The sequence below is a fragment of the Triticum aestivum genome, chromosome 4B (genome assembly GCF_018294505.1).
Source record: "Triticum aestivum cultivar Chinese Spring chromosome 4B, IWGSC CS RefSeq v2.1, whole genome shotgun sequence".
Classification (NCBI taxonomy): Eukaryota; Viridiplantae; Streptophyta; class Magnoliopsida; order Poales; family Poaceae; genus Triticum; species Triticum aestivum.
Genome location: NC_057804.1, coordinates 160,307,116 through 160,317,874, shown reverse-complemented (window position 1 = coordinate 160,317,874; position 10,759 = coordinate 160,307,116).

The window sequence follows — 10,759 nt, the reverse complement described above, 5'->3', positions numbered from 1 at the left end:
AGCTAATCTTACAATCAATCTTCCTCGTCATACTGTTGGTCCTTGGACAGCAAGCTTGATTTCGAGTTTGTGTCCTACCCGTGGTTCCAATAACCTTCCGCTTCATTATTCCTTTGACTTGATGTCATCACTGATTGATTACATCTTCATGAAATCTCTCGACAAATGCGTCGTGATCATCATCAACCTTATGAGCTCTTCCAGGATATCAATTGAGTTCATGATGAGAAATACCATCCTTTCACCTGATGATTTGTGTTACCTTTGACCACTTAATTGCCTTCCGTTCAACACAAACTTGTTCGTGTTTTGAGTTATACCTTGAGATCCCTACTATCCAGCATTTGTTCTTTCTTACCTTGGAGTATTACCATCTTTTAGTATCAAGGATGTTGTGAGGACTGCTCCACCTCTTAAAGAGTTCTTGGTATAGTGATACTACTCACCATCACCACTCTTTCATGGTCCTCGTGTTGATTCCAACCGGGGGTACCAACAAGTGAACGGTGCTGTTTGGATCCTGCACTCCTAGCAACCCTATTGCTTTGAAGTTAATAGTCGGCCGTTCATTCTTAGTCTATTGATTATTGAATCACCATTCCGACATTGGTCGTGCAACCCAACCCGTATTTCGGACGCACCGTTCAACCAATGTTTAATTATGTATGTTTTCCTCGAGCATATCCCATTTTATTGTTTAATCTGACAGATGTTATCCCCTTATCCACATAATTGTGGAGATCCATCTTTTGGATACCTCGTTGAATTATCGCTGAGTCCATCAGCCACCTCATCATCCTCTCCTTGGGTTAATGATGAACTCTTGTTAACAGAAATCACTTCTTAGTTCATTTCCCGAGAATCTTACAGTGTCATCCCGTCAATTTGTGTTGCACCTTTCTTCTCGGGCATCCTGAGCCTGAGGTATCCTGACACCCATCATATCTGAATCTCCATCAGATATGGTGGTTGGAACATATTTTCAAGAGTTATAACGTTGGTCCTTTGATGACCTAGTAACATGATGTCATGCCTAGCACCCCCCCCCCTGGGTGGAGGACCTATTATTATAGTATCCTTTTTAGCAAGTTTAGCCATTCTTCCCTGAGGAATTGTAAGACTTATCCTACAAGTTGTTCCTAATGGATCCTTCCTATATCCAAAGTCTGACCTTTTGCTTGAAGACCATGTCAATGCTATCTCGAAGCATGTCTATGGTACTCCAATTTTCAACAAGAACATTTGAAGCCCAATGATAAATGTTTCCTGCTCAATTATCCAAACACCGCTGTGTGGGTAATATCATGAAATTTCTCTCCCCTACCTAAGGAGTTTCTACATAATATCCTGTCATGGATATCATGCTCTGCTTGTCCTTGGGAAAGTATATACCCCTGATATACGTGTTTAAGCACATTTTCCTTCCCGTTGTTTTTGTTCAAACTTACTTGTAAACTACTTTAACCGAGCAGTGGTAATCCCCTGCTTAGGTAAACACCTCGGTGTACCTTCCTGTATGGTGTAACCCTGCTTCTACTGTTGATGACTTCCGGTAACCGCCGATGGACGAGAACTTTGCCTATTGGTCCGCCTCGTTCAACGAGCAGGAAAATGGTTCTCTTCGTCCCTCGCCCTTTGGTACCGACATTGTTGACAACAAAACCCACAGCTATCCTCTGACATACCTTGTTATCTTGACCGTGCAATATTAGCGCCTTCCCGCTTTTAACCCACATGGTGGGGCCCATAACCCACGGTTCCATAGGATCGAAACCTGACTCTGCTGTACAACCCTGTTTCCAATGGTTATTCCCCACACTTGGCTTCGTATTTAATGCATGGGCCACCTTCCTAGTGCCCTATTATGGTATCTGACGCAATAACTACTCTCGCTACTTTGAGCCCCATTCTCACTCTGGTTCAGGCCTCGAGCAACTATCTATCCGCTTGGAACCTCTTATTGTACCTTCATACCTTCCTCTCGATGTATTTTATATGTTCAACTCGAGAGATACTCTGATGCTGATTCTTGGGTTAACCCCCAGATTGTTCCCTCATAAGCCTCTTTGTCGTAGCCGAGCTTCTCCTTATTGATTCGTTAGTACGTTGGAGATCCCGAAGAAAGGATGACGGCTCTATCATGATGACCTGGAGCAGAGAAATGAAGACTTCAACGTAATGGATCCACCTCTTCGAGAAGAGCAACCAAAGACGAGAAGATTCGTTAGAATTTCGTAACCAAATCCCTTCCCCCCTTATAACCGCTCCTAAATCTCGGGACGAGATTTCTTGTAGTGGAGGATAATTGTGACGCCCGGGTAATTAAGCTACAGTGATCCTCTGCTAGTGGTGCCACGTCACCTCGATTATAGTTGCTAATCTCGAGTTAGTTCGAAACCGATTCAAAATTCAAATTGAAAATTTGGTAAATAATAAAAGTTTTCAAACATTAAAATAAAATTGTTCGGTTTGTACTAGATATTACATAGATAATTATGGTGTAGGAGACACAGTTTTATAAGATGCATAAATATTTGAATTGAATTAAAACAGAGGAGAAAATAAATAAAAGAAAACAAACTAACAGAACAAAAAAAGAAAAAGAAACCCCCCAAACCCCCGGGCCAACCAACCCAGCTAGCCAACCGGCCGGCCCAGTCGGCCAGCCCACCCCGGCCGGCCCACCTCTCCCCGCATAACCCCCCACCACCCTCGAACCCTAGCCCGATCCACCATCACACCCCCCACTTCCCCCACGATCCCTCGCTACTCTCCCCCCACCCCACGACCCGATCTGGATCGGGGCGCTCGCCACGCCCCCCCGACCCTGGTGACCGTGTCTCCCCGCGCGTCGACCCCGCCACCGAATCGCCGAGTGCCGCCCCTCCCGGCCTCCTCCCCGCAGCCCACGACACCCGAAACCCTATCCCGTTCCCCACTCGCTCCCACTCCCCCTCTCCCGATCCGATCTGGATCGAGATCGATCCCCCGCAGCTCGACCCCCGACGCCGGCGATCTCCCCGTCTCCGCCCTGGATCGCCGTTGCCTGCTGTCGTCATGGCCTCCTCGCCCCTCCTCTCCGTCGCCAAAACCGCCTCCCAGCGCCACGGTGTCGCCCCGTCGTCCTCGTCTCCTCCTCGCCTCGATGCCGTGCGGGACGCCTCCGCCACGGCCACCTCGTCGTCACCCCGTCGCTCGCCCCAAACCCTGTCGATGTCGTGCTGCCGCCCGAAGCCTCACCGTCGCCGGACCACCATGCCGTCGCTGCTCGTCGCCATGAACTCCTCCGCCCCGTCGCGCCAGCCCCGACTCCTCCTCGAGCAGGCTTTGCTCAACTACAGGGCTCGGTGAGCCCCGTCCTCCCTCTCTCTCCCTCGTTCTCTGACGCCGGCGCCGTCCCACCGCGTACCGACCGCGCTCGGCCCTGCGCCTCGCCATGGTCCTCCGCCCCCTTTGCACACCCCCGCTGCCGTCCCACGACCGCTGCGGCTTACCGGCCGTCCGCGCTCACCGCGGCCCCGCATCCGTCCCACGGCCACCCCTGCCGGGCACCGCCCCACCGCCCTGGCCGGCGCCCCACTACGACCCCGGTTGGCCCCGCTGCGCCTTTGGTCGGCCCTCTGTCGATCTGGGCGAGCGCCGTATCGGGCTGGCGCCCAGCGCCCGTCGCCCGCACCCGTTTGGCCCTGGGGCCTATGACAGATGGGCCCCATGCCCATAATGTTTTATAAAAAAAGGAATTAAAAATAAAAATAATAAATAAAAAATGATTTAATAAAATTAATTATTAATTAATTAATTATCTAATGAATTAATTAAGTTAATTAATCCTGATTAGATTAACCTAATCACTAATTAAACTAAACAGTTAATTAAGCTAACTAATTAACCTATACCCTAATTAACCTAAATAGAGGATGACAGGTGGGTCCCCCTGGACCCACATGTCAGGTTGACCAAGTCAACTCTGTTGACTGCTGATGTCAGCATGACATCATGCTGATGTCATTAATCTGTTTTTCGAATTAATTAAATAATTAATTAAATTCCAGAAATTAATGAAATCTTTAGAAAATCATATCTTTTAATCCATAACTCGGATTAAAATATTTTCAACATGAAAGTTGCTCAGAACGACGAGACGAATCCGGATACGCAGTCCGGTCGTTCGCCACACACCCCTAACCTATCGAACTCGCAACTTTCCCCCTCCGGCTCCTCTGCCCGAAAACGCAAAACACGGGAATACTTTCCCGGATGTTTCCCCCCTTCACCGGTACCACCTCATACCACGTTAGGGCACACCTAGCACTGCTCATTGTCACGTCACGCATTGTCGTGTTTATGTTTGCATTGTATTCATTGTTTCTTCCCCCTCTTACCTCCGGTAGACTACGAGACCGACGCTGATGCCACCGAGTACGACTACATCACCGACGACCCCTCCTTGTCTGAGCAACCAGGCAAGCCCCCCCTTTGATCACCAGATATCGCCTACTCTTCTCTATACTGCTTGCATTAGAGTAGTGTAGCATGTTACTGCTTTCCGTTAATCCTATTCTGATGCATAGCCTGTCATTGCTTGCTACAGTCATTGATACCTTACCCGCAATCCTAAATGCTTAGTATAGGGATGCTAGTGTTCCATCAGTGGCCCTACACTCTTGTCCGTTTGCCATGCTATACTACTGGGCTGTGATCACTTCGGGAGGTGATCACGGGCATATACTATATACTTTACACTGTTACATTACCTGTGATATTGTTCGGAGTTGGGGGCTCAAGGGGCAGGTGGCTCCATAACGGTAGAGGTGGGCCTGGGTTCCCGACGGCCCCCGACTGTTACTTTGTGGCGGAGCGACAGGGCAGGTTGAGACCACCTAGGAGACAGGTGGGCCTGGCCCTGTTCGGCGTTCGCGGATATTAACACGCTTAACGAGATCTTGGTATTTGATCTGAGTTGGCTACGAGCCTATACGCACTAACCATCTACGCGGGAGTAGTTATGGGTATCCCGACGTCATGGTATCAGCCGAAGCACTTCAGACGTCAGCGACGGAGCGGCGCGCGCCGGATTGGAACGTAAGCCTGCTCTTGTATTAAGGGGGCTAGTTCTGCTTCCGGCCGCCCACGCAACGTGCAGGGTGTGCTATGGGCGATGGGCCCAGACCCCTGTGCGCTTAGGTTTAGACCGGCGTGCTGGCCTCTCTGTTTTGCCTAGGTGGGGCTGCGACGTGTTGATCTTCCGCGGCCGGGCATGACCCAGGAAAGTGTGTCCGGCCAAATGGGATCAAGCGTGTTGGGTTATGTGGTGCACCCCTGCAGGGAAGTTAATCTATTCGAATAGCCGTGATCTTCGGTAACAGGACGACTTGGAGTTGTACCTTGACCTTATGACAACTAGAACCGGATACTTAATAAAACACACCCTTCCAAGTGCCAGATACAACCCGGTGATCGCTTTTCTACAGGGCGACAAGGAGAGGATCGCCGGGTAGGATTATGCTATGCGATGCTACTTGGAGATGCTATTCGGACGACTTCAGTCTACTCTCTTCTACATGCTGCAAGACAGAGGCTGCCAGAAGCGTAGTCTTCGACAGGATTAGCTATCCCCCTTTTATTCTGGCATTCTGCAGTTCAGTCCACCGATATGAACCCTTTACACATATACCCATGCATATGTAGTGTAGCTCCTTGCTTGCGAGTACTTTGGATGAGTACTCACGGTTGCTTTTCTCCCTCTTTTCCCCCTTTCCCTTCTACTGGTTGTCGCCAACCAGATGCTGGAGCCCTGGAGCCAGACGACTACTACCCCGGAGGTGCCTACTACTGCGTGCAGCCCGCTGACGACGACCATGAGTAGTTTAGGAGGATCCCAGGCAAGAGGCCTGCGCCTCTTTCGATCTGTATCCCAGTTTGTGCTAGCCTTCTTAAGGCAAACTTGTTTAACTTATGTCTGTACTCAGATATTGTTGCTTCCGCTGACTCGTCTATGATCGAGCACTTGTATTCGAGCCCTCGAGGCCCCTGGCTTGTATTATGATGCTTGTATGACTTATTTATGTTTTAGAGTTGTGTTGTGATATCTTCCCGTGAGTCCCTGATCTTGATTGTACACATTTGCGTGCATGATTAGTGTACGATTAAATCGGGGGCGTCACAGCTGCGGCGGCCACGGGGTGCAGCAGTAGGGGAGGCCGGCTGGTGGCATGGCCACGGGGGCCAGGCGGGGCTTGGCCGATGCGGGCGCGCGGCTTGGTCGCAGCGAGCGCAGAGACCAGGCGTGGTGAGCGCGACCACGGGGCAGTGGGCATTACCGAGGCCACAACGGGCGCTTGAGTAGGGCGGGAGGCAACGGGGTTCTCACCCGCGTTGGTGAGCAGGGGGCGGCGAGGCTCGGTGGGGACTTTGGGGAGGAGGACAAGGACGCGTCGCCGGTGAGGAGGAGACGAGGAAGATGGGGACGACCGGGCGACGGTGGAGAAGCAGGCCAGCGGGGGAGCGCTCCGGCGACAGCGTCCAACGGCGACGGCAACGGGGCGGTCGTCGAGCTCGAGCGACAAGCGGCGGCCTCCTCCTCAATCCTGATCCAATCGGGGGGAGAGGGGGAGGAGATATTTTCGTGGGGGAAGTGGGGGTGTCGGTGGAGTGGAAGGGGTGCGGCGAATGGATAAGGAGTGGGGGTGGGTGGCCAGCTAGGCCTGGTGGGTTGGCCCAGTTGGGCCACGGCCCAGGGGGGTTTCTTCCTCTCTTTTCCTTTTAGTTTTGTTTTCTATTTTTTGTGTTTTCCTTTTTCTTTTATTTATTACTCTTTTCTGTTTTAATGCATTTTAAAATATTTAGGCACTTTCTAAAAATATGTTTTCTTTACTATAATTACACTTGTAATATTCGACACTCACCGAACATTTGTGTTTCAACTCTTGAAATTTTTGTTGTTTGACATATTTTGAATTTAGAATTTGAAGGGGTTTCGAATCAATGTGAGGTTAGCAACAGTAACTGTGGTGATGTCGCATCGTTATCGTGGGATTACTGTAGCATGATTATCCGGGCGTCACAATTCTCCTCCACTACAAGAAATCTCGTCTCGAGATTTAAGAGGGGAGTAAGGGGGAAAGTTCTGGTTACGCAATTCTAACGGGTGTCCTCGGTCTTGGTTGCTCTTCTTGAAGAGGTTGATCCATTATGTTGATTCTTCATTCTCTGTTTCAAGGCATCATGATGAAGTTGTCATCCTTTCTCCCGGGGTCTCCATCGTCCTACGAACGCGACCAAGGGAAAAAACTCCGGAAGAACGCATCTCCACAAAGCTGGGCATCTGACGGTGAACTCAATGGGAAATACACAAGGTACCCCACAAGTTGTATTTCATTGAATTCGTTGAGTGCAATATATGATGGTACCAAAGTTTCAAACGGGTAGGCAATCATTCGATGACTAGACAGAAGCTAGAATAGGGTTTTGAACAACGAGAATAACATGGTGTTTGATTCCAGAATGATTAATGGTATAGAATTTATCTCGTGAATCACATACGAAGCCAGGTATAAAGGATACATTAAAATCCGAGTTGTAAGGAAGAGTCAGGTTTCGATCCAGTGGACCTGTGGGTTATGGGCCCACCATGCGGGTTGAAAGTAGGAAGGGTGGTGACATCTTGCACAGCCGCGACAAGGAGGCATGTCAATGAATAGCTTGTCAGCTATGCCGGCAACAATGTCGGTACCAAGGACGGGGAACGAAGAGAGCAATTTTCCTGCTTGTTGAACAAGGAAAACCAATTGGCACAGTTATCACCGATCGGTGGTTACCAGAATGTCATCAACAATAATAACGGGATCTTACACACAGAGTGGTACAGCGAGGTGACTACCTAAACATGGAATTATCTCTGCTTAGTTAAGTCAGATTACAGGAAAGGTTAGACAAAAGAATGGAAAGGAAAACACGATTATCAGATTAAACAGAACAATGGAAAGGAAAATTGTGATTACACACAATTATTAGGAGTATACCCTTCCCATGTACAAGCAGAACATGGCATACAGGGTAGGGGAGCAAGTACCCAACCATTCAGGTAAGAGGCAAGGATTAATCAAGATGTTACCCATACAACGGTGTTTGGATAACTAGGCAAGAAACATTTAGCTTTGGGCTTCAAATGTTTTTGTTGAAAATCGAAGTACCATAGACATGCTTCGAGATAGCATTGACATGGTCTTCAAGCAAAGGTCGGACTTTGGATACACAAAGGATCCATCAGGATAAACTTATTAAACAAGGCATTCAATTTCCTCATGGAAAAATCGTTAACCTTGTCAAAAAGGAAACTATAACACTAGGTCCTTCGGCCAGGTGTGCCAGGAATGACATCACCTTACCGGGTCATAAAAGACCAATGTTATAACTCTTGGTAACATGTTCCAACCATCATATCTGACCGAGATTCAGATCTGATTGGTGTCAGGATACCTCAGACTCCGGATGCCTGAGAAGAAAGGTGCAACACAAATTGACGGGATGACACTGTAAGATTCTCAGGAAATGAACTATGAAGTAATTTCCGTTAACAAGAGTTTATCATTAACCCAAGGAGAGAACAAGGAGGTGCCTGATGAACTCAGCGACAATTCATCAAAATTTCCAAAGGATGGATTTCCACAATTATGTGAACAAGGAGATAACATTTGTCAGATCAAAATGATATATTGATGTATGCTTGAGGAAAACATACACAATTTAACAATGGTTGAAAGGTGCACCCGAAAAATGGGCTGGGTTGCACGGCAACATTGGAATGGTGATTCAATAATCAATAGTCTAAGAATGAACGACCGACCATTAACTTCAAAGCAATAGGGTTGCTAGAAGGGCGGAATCCAAACAGCACCGCTCACTTGTTGGTACCCTGGTTGGAATCAACACGAGGACCCAAGAAAGAATGGTGATGGTGAGAAGTATCACCATACCAAGAATTCTTAAGAGGTGGTGAAATTCCCACGACATTCTTGACAGAAAAGGTGGTAATATTCCAAGGTAAAGAAGAACAATGCTAGGTAGCAAGGAACTCAAGGTATAACACAAAACACGAACAAGTTTGTGTTGGAGGGAAGGTAGTAAAGTGGTTGATGATAACACAAATCATCGAGACAAGGATGGTATTTCTCATCATGAATCCGATTGATATCCTGGAAGAGCTCATAAGGTTGATGATGATCAGGACACATTTGTCGAGAGGTTACACGAAGATGTAATTGATTGACAATGACATAAAGTCAAACGAATGATGAAGCGAAAGGTTATTGAACCACGGTTAGGACACAAACTCCAAAGCAAGGTTGCTATCCAAAGCGAAATGATATGATGAGGAAACATCAACATAAGCTTAGCTCATCGTCAAAAATATGCTCTGGGAAGAGGACCAGGTAGCACAGTTAAAATCGGCACGACAAGGATATAGCCAAACAGGCTAGGAATGACGTGATGGAGTTCAAACTTGTAAGTAATGAAGGTTACCAAGAGTTGCTTAATCGCGATGCGGACTCGGGTCAGTTATCGGTGTCCTTGAGTGTTAAATAACTCGGAGCCCGTGAAAAATTGGAATCAATGAGAATGTAGCACTTGATGAAGAACTCATAAGAAGTTATGCAGTTCTGTGATAATCTTGAGATACCAGGGGGGGAATACTCGAGGACAAATCAAAGTAGAGGTTGGACTGGGGTATTACTCTATAGAAGACAAGTGCTTAAACTTGCACGAGAAATGATATTTAAAGAAGAACATTGTCGAAAACCTCGATCATAAATGATCGAACCACGGATACAGGATGAACTTATAACAAGGGGGTAACCATTTTTACGAGCAGCTTCCATGATAAGTTATACATCGTGTCCATGGGCATGAACGCAAGGTTCAAGGACGACTCCCACTTCTTCAATGTATAACCTCCCATTCACTTCTCGCTTTGATAAAGGCATTAGTGTTGAAAGTTTTACCTGGTGTAATACCAGATGAGTATGACTCGTGAAAACTTTCGAGTTCACACATATTAAGGAAGGCATAGGTTCAACCCGTCAGGGTATCGTGGAAACATATAACACAAGCTTCAATAGTAACTAACACAAGCTCGATAGTAGAGCATGGTTGACAAAAACAGAGGATACAATTTACCTAAGCATTATGTATCAGGAAAACAACTTCTCGAGGTTTTTGTATATGAAGGACACTGTCGGATGATATTTCAACAAAGGATCTGACAGTCCTTAGTGAAACTGATGTGAGTATCGGCACACAACCAGAGGAAGAAACAATGGGAAGGCATTGGATTATAGAAGCAACTGACTAATTCAAAGCTCACATGTAAAGGAATTATGATTACCAAATCAAAGGATCATAAGCAAACACTCTGATTAAGGATGGATAAGTTGAGTCAGCTTAGGGGTAAAATCGACAACAATTTGATTGGTCGAGATCAAGCTCATGTTTAAAGTGACGTCTGAGTTGAAAAGATAATTTAAAAGGATCAACTGATGATTGCGTGCATTCGCACTCATTTTGAATCAATAGTATCAAAATGACAGTGCCTAAGGATACTAACGAATATTGCTAGACATATGGAAAGCATCCACAATGCAAGAAGACAAGTATTGCAGAGCAATAAGCTACTAAGGATTTTTGGAGGATCGAATAGTATTTCGAAGACCATTGTGGAACACATGAACAACCTTGAAAGAACGGGTACTCGGTAAGTGTG